The 12,912-nt window shown below is 34.4% G+C and overlaps 1 long non-coding RNA gene across 3 annotated transcripts; it reads right to left on the bottom strand.

Moving 5' to 3' along the window:
- Positions 1 to 1,050: 1,050 nt before the first annotated feature.
- Positions 1,051 to 4,785, bottom strand: LOC112040001 (uncharacterized). Of its 3 annotated transcripts, none has more exons than XR_010625468.1 (6): positions 4,302 to 4,785; positions 4,107 to 4,196; positions 3,871 to 3,965; positions 3,441 to 3,527; positions 2,093 to 2,412; positions 1,051 to 1,192 (listed from the first exon to the last, which is right to left on the bottom strand). It is a non-coding gene; the product is annotated as an uncharacterized LOC112040001 (long non-coding RNA). The 3 variants fall into 3 exon arrangements; XR_010625467.1 differs by having other exon boundaries at positions 1,052 to 1,192; positions 4,306 to 4,784; XR_002886046.2 differs by lacking the exon at positions 3,871 to 3,965 and having other exon boundaries at positions 1,054 to 1,192; positions 4,306 to 4,782.
- Positions 4,786 to 12,912: the final 8,127 nt, after the last annotated feature.

Here is a 12,912-nt window from a genome sequence, read left to right as displayed (position 1 = left end):
TTAAGGATGGAAACTGCACTATCTAAAGGAAGAAGCCATGTGTTGCCCAATAACTTCCAAATCAACCTCTATTTAAAAGGAATAACCAAATAAGACATTGATGTTCCTCAACAAATTCAAAAAAAAAAAAAAAAATCTATTGAACAATTATATTATCCGCTGAGGACAACAATAATGTTTAGATGAATAAGTAAAAACATGGAAATATATGATTAGAAATGAGAAAATCTGCTTAAATATAGGGGTGGCCCCTATAGATGAAAATATGAGAGAAAGATAACTTGAGATAGTTTGGCCAAGTTCAAAAGAGAGCGATTAGCACAAGTAAGAAAGAGTGAGTTAATTCAAGTTAAAGGAATGAAAAATAGTTAGAGAATGAAAAAATATATATATATATATATTTGTAGAAATAGTAGTAATAAAAAAGAACATGTTAATTAAAGAAGTAACAAAAAGTATGATTTTAGATATAATAAAATGGAGGAAAAGAATACATGTGGCTGACCCTAACTAAGCTATTAAGGATAGATAGCCAACCCAAAACAAAAAAATTAAATATATATATACACACACATGCTTCAACCATTCTGATTGTAAAAAAGAACCAAGATTTTGTAGAACACCCAATGTGGAAATACACAAGTCTCTCCTTTGTTGCACAACTTCGGACAACTTGTTAAAATTAGAAATACTAAAGGCGATATCTATTACAAAATACAAAACTAAATCAGGACTAAAGAGTGTGAACTGACGTAATTGCATAAACCTCTTTTTTTTTTTTTTTTTAAATAAATTTATCAAAAGAAGACTACTTCATGAAAAAAAAAAAAAAAAAAAAAAAAAAAAACCTAAACAAGATAGTGAAGCCACTTTTCCAATAGAAGTAATTAGATGAATCATGCAAAACTGAGTAAAATAATAACAATACTAATGATAGGCGCCTAGCAATTATCTAATTGGATGAGCTCCAGCTAAATGAAGAGACACATATCTTCTGTCATAACTACCATTCAATTAGAATAAAGATCTAACCGGGAAAACCTAGTACATCTAAGAATATATCATAAACAACTAGAATTCAAATATCTTATTACACAGAAAAAGGAAAATGAAATGTGCTTCTTACTTACAGTCAACTTTGCAAAAGAATGTCATTTTGAGGGCAAACACCTAACACCTTCCATATCTCATCCTGTAAAACAGATTCAAGTTAATCACGAAATCATACAAAAATCCAACCCCAGCTCCCAATGAATAATGCAAAAACCAATCAGGATAGATTGGTTAGTGACTGTTTTAAATCGCGAACACTTAAGATTAAGAAAGTGTAGGCACCACAGTTCTCCTAGAGTTTATAAACACATCATGAGAAGAAAATTGGGCATGCTAGAGAGCTAACATTGGGCAATTCAGCAGTATTAACCAATTCAATGAAAAAAAGCAATATACACAAGAGAATAAAACACGAACCATATTTAAATGAACAGTATAAACATGTACAAGTGTTATACTTACTACAATCAGATCTGACCTAGTCATAAAATTGGGTATCCAATAAAGCTGTAATATTGATCCAAAATGGATTCCCATATTTCCTTGCTATGATCTTGGGCATAGAAACAACTATATTGTTTTGATAAAGATACAGGGTGTAGAGAATTGTAGCTTATATATATATATGCAAGATTTTTTTTTTTTTCCTTTTTTTTTACATTCTATTTTTTTAATTTAAAGATAGATACATGCTCAAACATATTGTATGAAGTCCAAATCAATGAAGAAATAATACTAAGCATACACATAACTCATGAACATACAGTTAGCCGCTTACAAGTATCCAAATGACTAAAGCAACCCCAATAATTGGTGTCTAATCTTCATAAGTGCCCTACAAACTTAATTATGCCGCTAATAAAAAAAAAATTATGATTTTACATGGAATTTGGGTAATTGCCATTTAAACAAGGAAAAAATTAAAATTGTAAGTACATCCAACCACTATGCAAGTAATCTTGGCCCTGCGGGCAGATAATCATCAAATAGAATGAAGGGAGAAAGGTATAGACAAATAATCTAAAAATAGGCAACTTACCACGTCCATCATTATATTCTTCCCAAAAACCGAGGAATCCCCTCAAGTAGGAGTAAGAAGGTCAACAAGCATTGATATTTTTGTGCTTTCACCAGCTCTATTGTGCCCTTCAAAATTCAACATAACAAAGCAACGATATCTGCGAAATAAGAGTACTACTTGTTTTTTTGTTGGTAGGAGAAGACAAACGCATTTAGTATGTAGGATACAGGAAAGCACAACCATTAATGTTTCCTCCAATTTTCCTTGTTGCTTTTTTGTAGGCAAATTAGAAACTCCAAGGGGGCTCAATACATAATCTCTTCTGAGCTACTTTATTTCTGTCAACAACACCTATGGTTAAATGATGTACAATGAGGAGAAAAGAAAAATTTGAAGAGTGAATCCAAAGCAGCTGAAGCCAATATGAGCAAGGATTATGCCCCTCAACCAAAAAGGTGATAAAATACTCAAAAATTCACAATGTGCTTACTTAAAGTCGAGGAATTCATACAGGTGTTCTTATGGAACAATGAGTGTGTGGAACATCTAGTAGTGTCTCAAAAACAAAAACAAAAAAATAAATAAAATAAGTTAAAGAGAAGCAACTGTACTCAAGAAAGTAATGTGTTCTAGTAGCACCTTCATTTGGACAGCTTCAAAATCAACTTTTGCAGGATTTAGGAGAGGTGATTGGTAGGCAGTCTTACACTCAATTTTTTGTTGGAGAGGTTGATTCATTCCTCATAAGACGTAATGCTATCCACCCCCCATCACTTACACTCCCAAAAAAGGGTTCAGTGACATAAAGGATCCATGTTGTTGAACCCACTAATGAACACTTGCCCAATCAAACCACCTACCTTGGCTCTGATACCACTTCTTAGGAGATTTAGTTGTTACAAGTTAAAACTTAACACCATGAAGAGATGTTTATGAGGACTTCACATACCATGTTGGGATACCACTTAACCTAAAAGCTTAGCCAATGGGTTTGAGCAGGTTCTTTTTCCTGTTAAGCTAGTTTTGCAAACATTATGCGACTAAAATTGAAACATATTATTTACATGACTTCATTTGGAACTCGAGTCTCATGGAGAAAAACCTAAGATTATATTTTCTTTTAAGTTTCCAATGGATGGAACTCCAGTCTCTGAGATCCAAATAAGGCCACATAACTATAATGTGTTTAGTTTCCCATCACATAACTAATATGTTTGCAAAAATAGCATAACAAGAAAAAAAAAATTAAAAAAAAAACCTAGTATAGAAATGAGAAGGAAAAAAATCTATTTCCAGAATTTTTTGAAAGTTCAATGATAATTGGACAATTATTATGATTCTGCCAAGGAAAAAGAACAAAATTTACCTGCAAAGCATATTTAATAAACCAACAAAGAAGAAATATCCCATCGTTTAGGCCCATCATGAAGAGACCTTCCTTTATTTTCTGTTCCTGAAATATCAAAAAACTTTAAATGGGATGACTTCAAAAAATAAAGGACAGATAGTAGCTCACAGCATACTAAAATTGTGGGAACAAGGAAGAAAAAAACATAAATTATCTAAATACACATAGTTTGGTGCATTGTCAAGTACAAATTATTACAAGTTTTCATCAAACTAAAGTCTAAACCCTATTCAACCACATCAGCCTTGAAATCATAGCATCTAAACCAGTGGACACTGTCAACGACCTCTATATACCAAAATGACTACTCATATTATTCAAAAGGAAATGCTGAATCTCTACAATATGACTAAATAAAAAAAAAAATAAGGGGCACAAAAAAAGTAACCTTATTCCATTTGAGCCATGAAATTACTCTTGCGTCAAACTCTATCAAAAACAGAATGGATTCCCATAAAGTTTTCAAGTTATGATCAGCTTTTCCTTCTCAGGAGCCCAAAGAATAACAGAGAACATGGTGATATGCACATTTCAACAAAGAAGCAGATAGAGAAGTATGATGGTTATTCATTAGCATGACCAAAACAATTTTGACAAAAAGACATAATGAACTTAAATATATACCTTATCCAGGTAAAGACCAATGGCACAGTACAGAAGCGCTTCAACCAACAGCATCAAGAGACGCACCAATAAATTCACTCCAGATGATGCCTACAGGTCATTACTTTTTTTATTATCAGTGCTCGAAATGTTAAGAGACACATACATCCAGGAAATAAAAAAAAGACAGTGCAAACCCTGACACACAGAACGTACCCACCATATATTGCTCCGTCCAACATGGGCGCGCACAAAGTCATCAAAGTTAATTGACCCTAGAGGGAAGGCTGTAGGAGATAGCAAAGAGGTAAGGACCTTTAATATCCTAAAAGAGGAAACAAATGAATTCCATCAGCATTTTAATATTCCAAAGGAAACAGATAATAATAAAGTTAGTGATTGAGTTACTTATATAGGGATAGACGGGTCATTGACAGTGTAATAAGGAAAATGGGCACCCAAAAAGGATAAGGTTCCAACTGCCACGGCTGTTTTGGCTCGTGCAAAGCATTTGGAGATAAAAAAAAAATGACATCATGAGTACATAAACATGACTTATCACTATATCTAAAAAGGCTATCCATGGTGCAGGCTGTAATGATCCCAAATGAAATTGCAAACTGCAGAAAATATTACCATGGGACGGTGAAAACTTTATGACAATTTATTTTACTAGGAAATATGGCAAAAAGGTGATCTTACAACTTTTTCTTTTTGATATGCAAAGAAATATTTTATTGGAGAAGACTACATGTACAATTCTCGAATGGAATTACTCTTAAGATGTAATTCAATCCACCCAAAAGCTAATCAGGCAAGAGATTGGGTAGGGAAATCCCAGAAGATACCCCCATCCCAATCACAGGATACCAAAAATATAGATAGTCAGAAAATCAAAAGATAAAATCATTATTTTCTGATCAATATGAAACATAATAAAACATAGCAATAACTTTTAATACATTAAATTCAAGAAGTACATACAACACACCCATGACTTCCTTCATGATATACTGGAACTCATCATCGGTGTATTCGGGAGTTAGAAAGGGTGCTATTCATAAGTTGTTGGTACAATATTAACACCCAGAGACAGGGCCATTTACATCCATGATGGATTTCACACACACGCCCACACTGCCATAGATTAAAAAAAAAAAATGGGTACTTTCAACAAGGGATATTTCAGTGACATTAAGTTAATTAAGAATATTAGTATCATATAAGAATTAAGGAAAAAGAAGACAAATAAACACATTTAAAATAAAAGAACCATAAAAAAACCCTTATTTAGATTCAGTCCCTAACCTTTCATTTGATCATAACAGAATCTTTGAAGAAATTAATAATATGAGATATGACAATCTAAGAAAATGAAATCCCAGTTACAATTATAATGATAGACTCCAACAAATTCCCCAGAAAAAAAATTGATTTGATTATACAAAAAATCTCAAAAAATTAAAAATAAAGAAGAGTAATAAACAGAGAAACTCAAAAATCAATACCCAATATTCGAAAGAATTGCCAATGAACACATAAATCAGAACTAAAACAAGTTTTTAAAACCCAAAACTAAACCCAAGAATCCAAAAGTAAACGCATCTACATGAATTTATACACGATCAACCACAACCCACACGGGATATCAAAGAAAAATCCTTCAAAAAAAGAAAAAAAAAAAAAAAAAAAAAAAGGGGGAAAAGAATATGAGATTAGAAGCAGTGACGGACCTCTTGGTTGTGCAGGAACAACTGCTCGGGCTTCCATCGCTAATTATTTTTGTATTATCTCTGAGAAATCTATCTGGGTTTTTCTTCTCTCTCTCTCTCTGTGTTTCTTCTCTGTTTCTCTTTCTCTCTGTCTCTGTTTGTGGTCTGTTTCTTTTCTAAGGAGAAGCCTATGGGAAAAGGCTTTTGAAGCGATGGCTCCAAAGCCTGTTTTCAAATGCTGACCCTTAGATCTTACCAAGATCGCGCGGCTGAAATAGTATTTACCAACAAAGGATTTTTTTTTTTTTTTTTTTTTTTTTTTTTTTTTATAAAAGGTTCAAATTTTTAGTAAATATGGTAATTTATCTCCAAAAAATATATATAATTTAAGGGGAAAAATGTAAAATGGTAAATTAATTTATAGTTAAGGATTAAGATAAAATAGAGGCAAACCCTTTATCTTCCATGACCTCGCAAACCCATAATGGTTTTGGATATTCTAGATTAGTATCTTTTTTCAAAGTTCCAAAGCAAATACCATTAGAAAACAAAGCTGATAAATGCATGTATAAAACCATTGTTCTGATATTTTAGTACAAGAATGTGTATTATACAGTTATCTAGTTAGGCCTAAAACCCACAATACTATATACGTTAACAGCCACTCTCAAACTCAAGGTGGATGTGAGATCAGCTTGAAGTTGTCAACAAAATAACAAAGACGTCCCTTAGGATATGACTTGGTGAAGATATTTGCAAGTTGATCTTTAGAGAATATTAAGATCAGCTTGAGAGCACCATGGACAAGATGATACCACATAAAATGACAATTGATCTCAATATATTTAGTTTGTTCATGGAAAACATCATTGTGAGCAATATGAATGGCACTTTGGTTGTCACAATAAAGAGAAGTAGCAGAAAATGTGAACATACATAAGTCTTTGAGAAGCCATCGTAGCTAAAGGAGCTCAGATGTGGTATCAGCAAGGGCACGATATTCTGCTTCAGTACTGGAGTAGGCCACATGAGTTTGTTTCTTACTTTGCCAAGAAATCAAAGAAGAACCAAGAAGAAAGCAATAACCAGTGGTGGACTTACAACCAATGGGATCTCTTGCCCAATCAGCATTAGAAAATGCACAGAGAATAAGAGGAGACTGAGCAGAGTAAAAAGACCATGAAAGAAAGTGCTCTTTAGGTATTGAAGAATGCGCAGAACAATAGCATAGTAAGTCGATTGTGGAGCAGACAGATACTGGCTCACCTGGTGAACAGCATAAGAAATGTATGGATGAGTGATAGTGAGATAAACTAGGATGCCAACCAAGTGTCTATAAAGAGAGAGATTAGACAATGGTTTCCCTCCTGAGGGAGTCAGATGCGCATTAAACTCAACCAGAGTGTCAATAGTCTTACTATCAGTAAGTCCAGCTTGAGACAAGAGTTCAGAGGCATACTTAGCTTGAGTAATATAAAGTCTATCTGTAGAATAAGTGATTTCAAGACCCAATAAGTAACTGAGATGTCCAAGATCTTTTATTTTAAACTGCTGACTAAGAAAATCCTTGAGTTTTTGAATACCATTGAGGTCATCACCAGTTATGATCATATCATCCATATACAGGAGAAGTAAACTAGTGTCTTTGTCAGTGCAACGAAGAAATAAGGCAGAATCGTAATGACTGACCATGTAACCCAAGCAAGAGATGGTAGAGTTGAATTTGGCAAACCAAGCTCGTGGAGCTTGTTTTAGGCCATAAAGTGCACGTCGAAGGTGACAAACCTTATTTAATTCAACAAAGAGACTAGAAGAAGGTTGCATATAAACTTCTTCACTTAAATCCCCATTAAAGAATGCATTTTTGACATCCATTTGAAAAATGTCCCATATACTGGCAGCAACAACAACATAGAGGGCATAAACAGATGAGATACGAGCAACCGGAGTAAAAATCTCTTCATTATCAATCTCATACTCCTGTATAAAACCTTTTGCAACAAAATAAACTTTGTAGTGCTCAATGGACCCATCAGAGCGAGTTTTAATCTTATAAATTCACTTACAACCAACCACATATTTCCCAAGGGGACAGTCACCAAATCCCAAGTATGGTTTTTAATAAATGCATCAAGTTCCTCTTTCATTGCAATCTGCCATAAAGGGTCAGTGGAAGCCTCATGATAGGTGTGAGGCTCGTGCAGTGTAGCAAGGGCAGTGTAACAATGATAGTCAAGTAAATGTGTAGGAATGAATATTACCTAAGTTGAGTGACGAGGTGGAATGTCTTATGCAAGATCTTTAAGTGGAGTAGGAGCTGGGGCCCAAGCTTAGGGTTGGGTAGCTTGTCTTCGACCTGTTCATCTTTGACATGTTCATTAAAGGGTGAACTAGGAAAGGGATCAAGGATATCTGGTGGTTAGACAGAGAAGTCTATAGGAGAATTAGGAGAAGCTAAGGAGGATCAGAAGCAATTACAGAAGAAATATGTGCCTCATCTAGAAAAAGATCTAAGACAGAGGAGGAAAATAGGGAGGCACGGAAGTGAGAGAGCTCGACAAAGGAGCGATGTACCCAAAAAAAAAAAAAAGAATATGACATAAATCCCAACTAAAAAAAAAAAAAAAAAAAGACTCCTCTCTCATATTTTCCTTTTTTTCTCTCTCAAGGCCTAAGCTTAGCTCAGTTTGGCCGTGTCTCAACTTCCAAATCCCAAGAAAGCTACAAAGAATCATTTAATTTTTGTTTTCTCTAAAATCTCTCTTTGATTTGAGGAAAAATAAAAAATAAAAATCTTACTCTAATTTGTTCTGCTATTGTGAATGGGGGTGTTTTTGTTTTTTAATTATTATTATTATTATTATTTTGGGGGAAAAACATGGTATGTTTTACTGTAAATAGCACATGTTCTAAGGATTTGAATCCTTCCCATTTTGTAGCGAAATTGAGAGTGTATACACGGGCCCAATTAGTTCAATTTCAACATTTCCACCAAAACCTATACATGTTATTGCACAATGCAACGTATCTGCGAATATCAATCAGATTTATAGCCGGAGGGAAAAAATCAGTGAAAGAAAGGGATGATATTTGGCAAAAAAATCAAGGAAAAAAATCTGGATTAAACTCTATTCGAAGTCAAGTTATCTAGTTGCTCAATTTCATTCTTTCACTTTTTAGTTTTTAGTTTTTACCTTAAACTCTATTGCTTCGACTAAATCAACATTTACAACCTTTCTAATGTTAATTTTAGTATTTTCTTTGTATATTTTAACTCAAAACTAAAGAGTTTGGCCATGATATAATAAAATTTCATACTTTTGAACCCAAAATTGAAGGGAAAAAAAAAGGCATTTTTGAGCTAAAATTGAAAAGAAAGCCTAAAAAAAAAAAATCAATTTAAGGCCAATTAGTCTAAAATGAATTGAAGAGGGACCGAAATTGATAGAGTGGACCAAATTAGACCTAATTGACCTAATTGCTTTGAATAGAACCAAGTAGACCTAATTGAACCTAATAGAAATTTTTTAATTTTTAGAGAGAACAAATTATCTTCAAAAAAATTTAGAGAAAAAAATTATATGTTATATTACAATATAAAATAATTATTTATTCTCACACATTGCGTGAGTCCTCTACTAGTTTGAATAAGAGTTTAAATTCGGTCAGGCTATGGCGTAAAACACTGGTTTTACACCAGCCAATAGAACACAGGCACGTCATATTCTTTTAAGTGATAAGTTAAATTCCTCTCCAAACACAGAACGAAATAAGAAAAACCCACAGCCCTGCTTCCTCCCTCTTCCATGAGAGTAATATTCAATCTTATCAGAGAGTAGGGCTTGTTTGGATTAGCCAATTCTCATCACTCAAATTGAGAATTGGCGGGGGACCCATTGAAAACCTTGTGTTTGGCTTGATTTTCTCTCTTTGTTTTCATCACTCAAACTCAGTGTGAGTTAAGCTACAGTGTAGAAAACTGGAAACACCAAATTGGTGTTTTCAGTTTCTGAGTTATGTATCTCAGTGGTAGTATTGTAAATTTCTAACCTCTGTGGGGCCCATATGAGTTGATGGCGTAACCTCTCTCTTCCTTTATCCTCTCTCTTTCATCTCCTACTTGTTTCTTTTCCTTTCTTTCTTTCTCCGGCTTCTCTATCTCTCTCTGTTTTTTCTTTCTTTCTTCCTTTCTCTAGTTGTTTGTCTAGTTCTTTCTTTCTTCCTTTCTCTGGTTCAGCCCAATTCCGCCGCCACCATCAAAGCGAGAGCCTCGAAACACCAAGACCATGACCGCTGGTGTTGGGTTTTGATTTTGTCCCATCAAGTAACGTCTCTCTCCAACCCAGAGATCAAGCTTCGCCGGCGAATTGGATTGAGCCAAGACCAGAGATCAAGCTTCGCTAGCGAATCGAACTGAGCCCAGGCCAAATCATGAGACCTGATGCTTCACAGAGATCAGAAGCTTTGCTGGCGAATTGGACTGACCCAAGACCAGAGATCAAGCTTCACCGACCAATCAAACTGAGCCCAAGCCAGAGATCAAGCTTCACTGGTGAATCGAACCCAAAGCTCTCCTTCTCTTTTTTTTTTTTTTTTTTTTTTTTTTTTTTTTTTTTTTCCTTCATGCGGTGAGACCTGATGCTTCTTCTTCTTTTTTTCTTTTTTTTTTCTCTTCAATCAAACACATTTGGTTGAGGGCTATTGGTGGGTTTGGATTTTTTTATTCATTTGGATTTTTTGGTGGAGGTTGTGGCTGTGTTGAGTGCTATTGGTGGTGGTGGTGGTGGTTGTGGTTGTGGATTTCTGGTTTGCCATAGGTGGTGGTGGATGAAAGGTTTGTCGTTGGTGGTGTGGGAGTTGGGTTTCGATGTAGTTGGGTTTGAAGAGCAAAAAAAAAAAAAAAAAAAAAAAGAAGAACGCGGGTAGCAACCATATTCTTCTGTGTAGTGTCAGTGGTTGGGTCCATTATTTTGACAAAAAGTGAAGATAAAAATTGAGTTACATGACTGAGTTTTGTGACCAAACAAAAGTGTTGGATTTTTGAGTGGTAGTGGAGTTTAAGTTATGAGTTATAGGTTTTGAGTTTGAGATATGAAAACTGAGACATCTCTAAACCAAACGGGCCCTAATTCTTTCATTCTTGTAATCTTTAATTCACATCAATGGGCTCAAATTCATGTTGTTGTTATTCTTCTTCTTCTCCAAATCCTAAGAAATTGAAATTCACACTCAGTCTCCTCCACTGCTTCTTATTCTTATTCCTCAACTTCCCCACTGCCACAGCTTTTTTCTGAAACCCATTTTGGAAACTCGAAATCTCATGCTTCTAGCACTGCAATGACGTCATTCCCAACCAGCCTTTATCCTCCAGCAATGCCCTTGTCTCCCACTCCAACGATTTCCTCAGCTTCTAATTCGCATTTTTCTCTAGCAGCATCGGAATCTTCAATCGAACCACTGAGTTCGGGATACCTCTCTCCTTCAACCCCTCATATATCAAAAACACCACCTCCCATGGCGTTCACAAGGTCAAAGCCCCTGAACATTTGAGACCCATGGAAGTACTCTGTTTTCAACGATTGAATTGTATTGTGTGGTGTGGTGGAGGTTTGGGCAAGCAAAGAAGAAGAGGGAGGAAGCAAGGTTGTGGGTTTCTATGAGTTTTCTTATTTCGTTCTGCGTTTGGAGAGGACTTTAACTTACCACTTAAAAGAATATGACGTGGCTGTGTTCTATTAGCTGGCGTAAAACCAGTGTTTTACGCCACAGCCTGACCAAATTTAAACTCTTTGAATAAATGTCATGTAACTCAAGTACTCTTTGCTTTATTATCCTCTACAAGATTCCTTTTTAAAAATTAAAAAAAAAAAAAAAAAATTTCCCCTCCTCCTTCTAGGAATTCTTGGACTGAAAAAATATTTCACTCTAAATAAATAATTGTGCCCATTTATCTAAAGCGAAATTTTTCTTCTCATGTGAATGTATAAATGTGCATGACATCTAGTCTACTACCTCGTATAAAGCATGTAATCAAGGAGGATTTAATTGAATTCCTTAATTCTCTATTTGCACCATTAATTTGATATTGTAATTGAAACAAGTAATTTTTAGTTACTCCTATAGCATGAAGAATGGTGCCCCTCCTCTCACATTTATAGTGAGTTTTACTTATTAAATTCATGATGAAGTTCACCATAAATGTGAGAGAAGAAAACATCTTTTTCCGTACTCCGGGAGTACTAAAAATTTTCCAATTGAAACATATATTTTTTAAATCACATAAAATTTGATAATTGAAAAACAATGGATTTTCAATGGCCATAAAACACATCAATGGGCTAATACTCATACGGGTTACATAGATAAAGAGTACCACTTCAGTTGGCTTTTGCCAAAACATTAATGGAAAACTTGGCCTGCAATATAGGAAATGGTTTATTTTCGAGATGCAAAGCCCGCAGAAGAGAAATATGATGCTTATTTAACCCATTTTCATGGTAGGTAAGGTGAAGGAGTCAATAGTGAAAAATTGCTCAAGTTTTCATATGATAAGTAAATGCTTATTTGAACTTGGCATAGAATTCTCTCTTAATAATTTAGTGAGGTGGAGGAGTAAATTGTGAAAATATTGTTAAAAGAACATTATTATTATTATTATTATTATTGGCTTATAATTTTGTGGCACAGTTAAAATTATTTTAGCAAGCTAAAAGCATCAAAAATAGTGTGGCTGATGTGGTAGAAAAAAGAAAGAAAGCCGTATGTGGTTCTTACTACTCCAAAAAGGTGCTGCCATTTTTGTTTCTTGCAACCCCAAAAAGTGCAGCAGTTTTCCAAGAACCAAAAGGTGTTGCCATTTCCCTTTTTGTCAAGGAATTAAGTTGTTTATACTGTATAAGTCCCAGAAAATGAAAGACTAATAATAAAATAAAATGCATTACACCGAGTAATATAATCTTTTGAAAACAATAAGTTGCTGTGCGAACAAGGAGACAAATACATAGTGTCTGACCTATTAACCAAAAATTATGCTATAATTATTTGATAGACCAATTTGTCAATCATATGGTAAAAAATCTTGATTAATTGTGAACACAGCTACTGCGTTTGAGATG

Source organism: Quercus suber, unplaced genomic scaffold (assembly GCF_002906115.3).
Source record: "Quercus suber isolate HL8 unplaced genomic scaffold, Cork oak 2.0 scaffold_583, whole genome shotgun sequence".
Classification (NCBI taxonomy): Eukaryota; Viridiplantae; Streptophyta; class Magnoliopsida; order Fagales; family Fagaceae; genus Quercus; species Quercus suber.
Note: the sequence above shows the minus strand (reverse complement) of the source record. Positions and strands in the feature narration are given on the sequence as shown.